The sequence below is a fragment of the Polypterus senegalus genome, chromosome 13 (assembly GCF_016835505.1).
Source record: "Polypterus senegalus isolate Bchr_013 chromosome 13, ASM1683550v1, whole genome shotgun sequence".
NCBI classification, from domain to species: domain Eukaryota; kingdom Metazoa; phylum Chordata; class Cladistia; order Polypteriformes; family Polypteridae; genus Polypterus; species Polypterus senegalus.
Window position 1 is genome coordinate 48,707,854 of NC_053166.1, and position 8,725 is coordinate 48,716,578.

An 8,725-nucleotide genomic window follows, 5' to 3' on the forward strand; every position below is an offset into this window, starting at 1 on the left:
GAAGACTCACTCAATGAAGTGTAGCCCAGAAATTTGGAATGCTATTTAAAGAGTACAAACATGGAAGAAAAAAAGGAAACCCAATGTTACCCAAACCAAGTACAATCATAAAAAGGAAAAAGCAAAGCTGGTTTAAGTTTTAACCCTCCATCGGGCACAACTCATCTGACAGGCACACAAGTGACACAATTTCGTATATCTCATGTTCTGATTGGCAGAGCTGGACCTGCCTCTGAACCAACCATACACGTCACCTGCCTGTGAACAACATGATGAGTACGTAATCGCTAATTCGACATCGTGGAAGGCAGATATGGTGTAAGTGATCCTGTAGGCACATTTCACCCAAATACGTCATTAGTGACAAAATAAGATTTTTTTAAATTTTTTACTGCATGGTAATAGAGTCTCAGACCAGTAAAGCAAAGTAAAAAATATAAAAATACTAAATAAAAAAATCCTATTTTTGACTAATGACGTTTTTGGGTGCAATGTGCCTGCGGGATTTCTGACACCATATCTGCCTTCCACGATGTTGAATCTGCAATTACTCATCACATTGTTCACAGGCAGGTGACGTGTGAGGTTGATTCAGAGGAGGGTCCAGCTCCACCAATCAGAACATGACATATTCGAAATTACATCATTCGTGTGCATGTCAAATCGGTATTTCTGACATGTTCCTAAAAGACACCTTGTGCCCGTTCCTGTGACAAATTGTATTGACACCTGACGGAGGGTAAAGGAAAAATGAAGATGACATGCAGCTGGCTTATGGTTTTATTATGGTAAGCCTAGTCCTTTATTTGAAGCATGTCTTAGTTTACCGGGAAACTAAAACACCCATCTCATATTGTGGGTAATGGGATGGGCATTTGCACATTCAAGTTTCAGATCCCCTAATGTATATTCAAATAAAACATTTCTAGTTCCAATGTGTATTATTTTACTTTTGTCTACACTAAATTTAATCTACCACAAATCTGCCCAAGCCTGAATGCTGTCCAGATCCCTCTGTAACAGTTTAGCTGATTCTGCATTATCTGCCTTTCCACCTAGTTATATTTCATTGCCTGAATACAGAAAGTCATCATTACCAAAGCCTAATGAAATCCACACTTTGAGAAAACCCCTGGAGCATCAGTTGTCAAAAGAAAGAAGCTTATTCTTTTTTTTTCTTTATTTGGTTTGATTCAGTAGTGGGATGTGCAAGGATGTGGATTGACTTATGGCTGCCTAACAACAGGACCACTTGATATTATTATATAAAACTGATACTGTGTAACATACATCATGTTAATCAGGGGTCTCATTAGTCCTGCAGTTTTGGTTAAATTATTATATCCTACCCTGGTGCTATGGAATATACAAGAAATTAGCTATTTAGAATGCTATCACTTATGTATATTTTAAGCAGATGAATTGCACTACAGTATAGACAGATATACCATGTTCAGACAAAAGCATGACACCTTTTACTTTTGAGCAACATCGCACAGAACTTTCACTTTTCATGACACATACGAACTTAAATCCTGCATATGAAACACCAAAATGGCTTTTTCATTATGTGGATTAAGGTAATTGTATGCTGTGAAGCACTTCAACACCCTGCCACTCTAGGTAGTTAGGAGTAAAGGGTAAAGCAGTATTCACTTACAAAAGTGTCAGTATCATGGTATGAGCATTCTCTGTTACTTCCTCCTAACAGTCTTGAGCATACCTGAGATTAAGACAAAGACTAATGGCTACTGGGGACTGCTATATACTGCATATTTGAAAGTCACCCCCCTCTTTCTGAAATCCTGTCCAGGCTTTTCAAAGGATGTGCTTCTCCGGCATAGAGCTACCTTCCTGCCGGGCCTGAAGCATTGTTAGGTACACCCAGTAATGTCATTAAGTGATGTATTAAATCATAGCATAGCACCTTGAACATAACCCTTCAGTAGACCAAATATACTGTATGAATGAACTTTTTAAAATGGTGTAAAGTATTACACATGCATAGATCAAAGTCAAAGTGAAATAGACGAAATTGCGAAGCTCAGGCTCCACAGTGTAACAACATGACGTGCAAATAATAAATTAAAAATAGAATTAAAATTTAAATTTAAAATTAAAAGACAAACAAGACAAGACATTGTGCAAAGACAAGACAAAAAGTAGCAGCAATATTGATGTGTAGTTAGCATATGAACATTGATTTAATGTATGGTATTTGCAATCTAGATACATAAATATAGTCAATAAATATGTAATATAATAAATAAATAATAGATATAGATAGTACAGAAATTATCAGTGTATGATAATAGTTGTTTAAGACATGGGTAAACAATGACAGGTCAGAATGTTTCACAGCAGAAGGATTTCAAGAGTGTCAAAATACTTAAAGGCCAGTATGAGATTTTCAGTACTTTTTCAACATGCACACTCGTCTTTGCAGGAAAGTGGCTTGCATGTATAAAAGTTCTGTTTTTAGAGGTGGTTGAAGCAGTATGGAAGATCCCAGGGGGCAGCATGGTGTTAAGGAGTCTGACAGCTTGACGGTAAAAACTCTCCTGCAGCCTGGCAGATCTGGTTTTGATGCTGCAGTATCTTCTCTTGGATGGCAGAAGTGTGAAAAGTCGATTTGAGGGGTGTAAGAGGTCCTGGATGACGCACAAGGCCTTGTGGACACTGCGTTTCTAAAATATGTCCTGTAGTGAAGGGAGAGACACCCCAATACTGTTCTCTGCTGTCTTCACTATCCTTTGCAGGCGCTTGCAGTTAGATATGTTGCAGTTGCCATACCAGACAGTGTTGCAACTGGTCGGAACACTCTCAATGGTGCCTCTGTAGAACATGTTCAGGATGGAAGGTGGAAGACGTGCTCGCTTCAGTCGCCTCATGAAGTGCAGTCTCTGTTGGGCTTTCTTGATTAGTGATGAGGTGTTAAGTGTCCACATAAGTTCCTCAGTTATGTACACACCGAAGAACTTGGTACTAATAACAGTCTCCACATCTAAACCATTGATGCTGAGTGGGATGTGGGCAGGATGTGATTTTCTGAAGTCCACGATTGTCTGTTATGTCTTGTCAACATTGAGAGATAGACTGTTGTCTTTACACCATGCAGACAGACATTCCACCTCATCTCTGCATGCTGTTTCATCATCCCTGCTTATCAGTCCCAGCACACACTTATTTAAGAAAGCACACACTTACATGGAATGCAGAGATAAGCAATCATAAAGTTAGAAATGGACAGTCCATGTCTCAAATCTGTGAGTTTTGCAAAGATGCGATAATGCAGAGTGGCGGACGGCTGTGGTGCCCCTGTGATGGGAGGACCGGGGGAGAGGGTATATTCAGGGCAATACCACCCCTGGAACATGAACGGGCAACCACCCTGGCTTTCAACACCTTAGGGGGCGCCGGGACAGTTTCTGAGCCCTGGGTTGCAGCACTTCCACCCAGAAGTGCTCACAGAAGAAAATCTGGGAGTACCTGGAGCACGTCCGGGTGTTTTATAAAATTAGGGGACCACCCCACTCCATTTGAGGATCTAGAGTTGGGAGGAGGAGGACGAAGCTTGTGAGGAGAAGTGGAGGCAGGAGGACTGGCTGAGAGAAGAGACTGCGATTTACTGTGCTGGGGCTATTGTGTTGCTGAGGGGAGCAGAGAAAAGCGCTCCCCGACTGTAATAAAACCTTGTGCTGTGTGGAGAAATTTGAGTCCAGCCTGTCTGTGTCGGGGTAAGGACGGCTGTATGCACCCCAAGGCTTCACAACAGTTTAGGAGTTCAGGTTGTCTGGAATGTGCTATTGGGAACTAATGAAGATGCCTTGATTATTAATAAATTAATTGATCCTTCATTATTGTTAGATGATTATTTTATCCCTGTATTTAATTTAAATAATGTTTCAGTTGCATAATAATGTATGTCAATAGTTTTTTTTTATCTGTAACCTCATTTTTTTTTATTACATAGTGGAGTGAGCCACAACAGGCCTTTGTGAAGACCCAGTAACTGCTAGGGAAAAATGGCCAGAAACCAATTAAAGTATAAATAGCTTGCATTAGATTTTTTAGCCTATTCTTAGAACCAGGCATTTACTTTTTTTTTCGTTTTATTTTGTATTTTTTTAGTTATTTGTTATAAACTATATCTTTTTATACATACAACCCTGAGGAATTGAGTTTGGTCATATTGTCACAGTGTTATTGAACTTTGAGTCGCAGTTTGCAAGTGCAAGTATATAAATATATATATATATATATATATATATATATATATATATATATATATATATATATATATATATATATATATATATATATATATATATATATATATATAGTTAGGTCTAGAAATATTTGGACAGAGACGACTGAAACTTTTTTCTATTTTTGGTTATGTACATTACCTCAATGAATTTTAAATGAAACAACTCAGATGCAGTTGAAGTGCAGACTTTCAGCTTTAATTCAGTGGGTTGAACAAAACGATTGATTAAAAATGTGAGGCAACTAAAGCATTTTTTAACACAATTCCTTCATTTCAGGGGCTCAAAAGTAATTGGACAATTGACTCAAAGGCTATTTCATGGGCAGTTGTGGGCAAGTCTGTTGTTATGTCATTGTCAATTAAGCAGATAAAAGGCCTGGAGTTGATTTGAGGTGTGGTGCTTGAATGTGGAAGATGTTGAAGATGCTGTGAACACACAATATGTGGTCAAAGGAGCTCTCCATGCAGGTGAAAGAAGCCATCCTTAAGCTGCGAAAATAGAAAAAACCCATCCGAGAAATTGCTCCAATATTACGAGTGGCAAAATCTACAGTTTGGTACATCCTGAGAAAGAAAGCAAGAACTGGTGAACTCAGCAATGCAAAAAGACCTGGACGTCCATGGAAGACAACAGTGGTGGATGATCGCAGAATCATTTCCATGGTGAAGAGAAACCCCTTCACAACAGCCAACCAAGTGAACAACACTCTCCAGGGGGTAGGCGTATCGATATCCAAGTCTACCATAAAGAGAAGACTGCATGAAAGTAAATACAGAGGGTGCACTGCAAGGTGCAAGCCACTCATAAGCCTCAAGAATAGAAAGGCTAGATTGAACTTTGCTAAAGAACCTCTAAAAAAGCCAGCACAGTTTTGGAAAAACATTCTTTGGACAGATGAAACCAAGAGCAACCTCTACCAGAATGATGGCAAGTGTATGGTATGGAGAAGGCTTGGAACAGCTCATTATCCTTAGCATAGCACATCATCTATAAAACACGGTGGAGGCAGTGTGATGGCTTGGGAGCACATGGCTGCCAGTGGCACTGGGACACTAGTGTTTATTGATGATGTGACACAGGACAGAAGCACCTGAATGAATTCTGAGGTGTTCAGAGACATACTGTCTGCTCAAATCCAGCTAAATGCAATCAAATTGATTGGGCGGTGTTTCATGATACAGATGAACAATGACCCAAAACATACAGCCAAAGCAACCCAGGAGTTTATTAAAGCAAAGAAGTGGAAAATTCTTGAATGGCCAAGTCAGTCACCTGATCTTAACCCAATTGAGCATGCCTAAACTTCAGACAGAAAGGCCCACAAACAAACAGCAACTGAAAGCCGCTGTAGTAAAGGCCTGGCAGAGCATTAAAAAGGAGGAAACCCAGCATCTGGTGATGTCCATGAGTTCAAGACTTCAGGCTGTCATTGCCAGCAGAGGGTTTTCAACCAAGTATTAGAAATTAACATTTTATTTCCAGTTATTTAATTTGTCCAATTACTTTTGAGCCCCTGAAATGAAGGGATTGTGTTAAGAAAATGCTTTAGTTGCCTCATATTTTATGCAATGTTTTTGTTCAACCCACTGAATTAAAGCTGAAAGGCTGCATTTCAACTGCATCTGAGTTGTGTCATTTAAAATTCATTGTGGTAATGTACAGAACCAAAATTAGAAAAAAGGTGTCTCTGTCCAAATATTTATGGACCTAACTGTATATATTAAAATATAGAAGATTCTGGAGTTGAGTGATCTAAAAAATCTAAACATCTAAAAATAAATACAGTATGTATAATACTGTATTTAATATACAGTATACATATGTAATATACAGTATATTGTTGCAGTTTGCAGCATCTACACAGGAGACTTAAGCCAGATGCACAGGAAGACATTGTGGGGTATAGAATAACTCTTAGCTTCTTTTGCTTTCTTGCAGGGGAATTAAAGAAGCCCAGAGAGAAGGTACTACACAGTAAGCCCACCGGGACTGAAAGACTGGAAGCTCTGAACCAGTTTATTGTCTCTTGAGCTGACATCATGTCCGGTTTAGATGACCCATGGGGAAGATAAAAAAGGGCCAGTAAAGGGAGCCAACCCTGGGAAGTGAGATTATATTAATAATTTATTATTTGATAGGTTGAGACCCTGTCACAGAAATATGAAACTTGAACTCAACTGAAAAAATAAAATACCAATTTACCTGGGCTAAGGATGAATACAATAATGTGCAAAGTGTGGATTTAATTCTTTGGCTGGTCCCAGCTATTTAGGGAAGGAATGAAACATTCTGGACAAACTGGACATACAGTATAAATGCATTATTTTCTACAAAAAGTCAGGAAACACAGAAAACCGAATATCAGATTATATGAATCCTATATTCTTCTCAGATTCCAGAAAAGTAAAGCCTTGAAGTGGAATGGTAATTTGTCACTTTCTGATGGATCTTTAAAGAAGAAAAATAAAGCGAGACAGGGTTATCAAGAGTCATTTTAAAATCAAATTCACTAACAGAACATTTTAGAAGCTTTGTCTATTTAGGTATGTACAGTTAAAGCACTTATTTTCTGATGCATGAAAACTGAAACCAATATTAAAAATATAACTGGCTGTCAAATAGTACTTAACCCAGTTCTGCATGTACTGTATGGCTCCAGACATTAGAACTGATGTAGCTGGCCCTGTCTGTTTTGTAATGTTTAATATTATTCATTGTGACTGGGAAATGTATCCTGCAATGCCTATGTCTACACTATGTGTGACCTGTAAATGAATGGTACCCTATTCATATTTTGATCCTGCAGACATTAGGTCAAGTAAATAATACCATCCACGTATTCTTTAACTCCTTGTAATAGTGTGGAAAATGATTTTCTTTTCATGCTGACCCTAAACCTTAGGTTCTTTGCTGTGTTAGAGCTTATTTTTGAAATGTCATAATATACAGCCTTTTCCCTAGGACGTTCTTGTCAACCACAGAGAGCCCACTAGGCAGTTGGAGCTTTCAACATCTATAACATGCAAAGCTGTTTCACCCAAGATTACACTATGACCAGACTATTTATTAAACCTTTGTGTTCGCATTTCTGCTGACCAAACTCGAGGATCATTAGGCATAGAGTACCCACTAAGGAGTTTGGGGCTTCAGCCATTAGCTCATATAGTGCTGTTTCACCCAAAGCTACGTTATGTACACGACATATTGAGGATGTCTACTTTCACCTTAATTACCAGGACAAGAAGCCACAGGCAAAATAGCGGCTAAGGCAAACTGTTCTATTCAATATACAGTAATCTAAGTGTAATATGGCAATCAGAAGCATAGGCAGAAGTACTAAATAAAGCATACACCCTGGACGCTTGTAACTGCAGCAATTTTAAAAAGATCTTCTTTCTCTGTCCAAATGGCACATTTCTTAGTTACAGAGCCTCTCCAGGGGCAGCCTATGCAGTTCTTGGGTACAAAGAAAGACCCACTCTCTAGGATATTGCCTTATTTATATCTCTTCTATCTATTAGGCATACCTATTCTGATAGTGCTAAGTTTTTTTCTCTTTGTCATCCATTCTAAATGAAACTTTAAAAATATTCAGTACAAATATAATATAAAAATACACCATTTTAATGATCAAACATTTTGTCAGAAAAATAATCAATTGTTAAACCTTCACCAAATCAAATCAAATTTTTGCTTTGCGGACACCCATGTAACCTATCATCTATAGGGGATTTATCATCTAAAAAAAAATCTCTGGTTTTCGACAGATCTGAAAGTTTTAGGGTCCTCTGATACCGAAAACATGGATATGTTGATGATGGGTGGGTGTCTGTGTGTCACTGTTTCTTGAGAACTGTCTGGAGCTAAAATGGTTGGATGGAAAAATAATAAACTTGAAACTTAAGCCTGTTATGAGATAACAATGTGCTGATTATTTTTGAGCCAAATTGTGCAAGAGAAAGAGGCACTCTGGAGAAACCCTCAAATACTGTAATATGGCAAATAATTATGAATTCTCATCAATTGCTACCGTAATGACCTATTATATGATCAGAAAGATCAGCATCAGAGTGGTAAATAATTACTGAAATGTTATAAAATAGTTCAGGTAACTTGGTTCCTACAGAGTAAAGCCTACTGATGCTCACGTTCAGGTTTTTATCTTCAGCATCTTTCTTTCCTCAGCTTACAATACAGTGAAACCGAACGTTGTTTTCTCACCATGATGATGTCTCGCACTGCCACATGGTGGGATCCTCCAGATTTACATGAAGTACGCATGCAAGTATAGACAGTACTCTGCTTGCATTGCAGCAACATCCACAAGCTTATGCAGTGTAGCATTAAGTATATCCCCAAAAAATATAAAAACTAAATACCCCAAGGACTTAAAAATGCTTTGATGTGATTGAAATTTGGTGATGTTACATAAAAATAGAAAATTAGCAGACCTG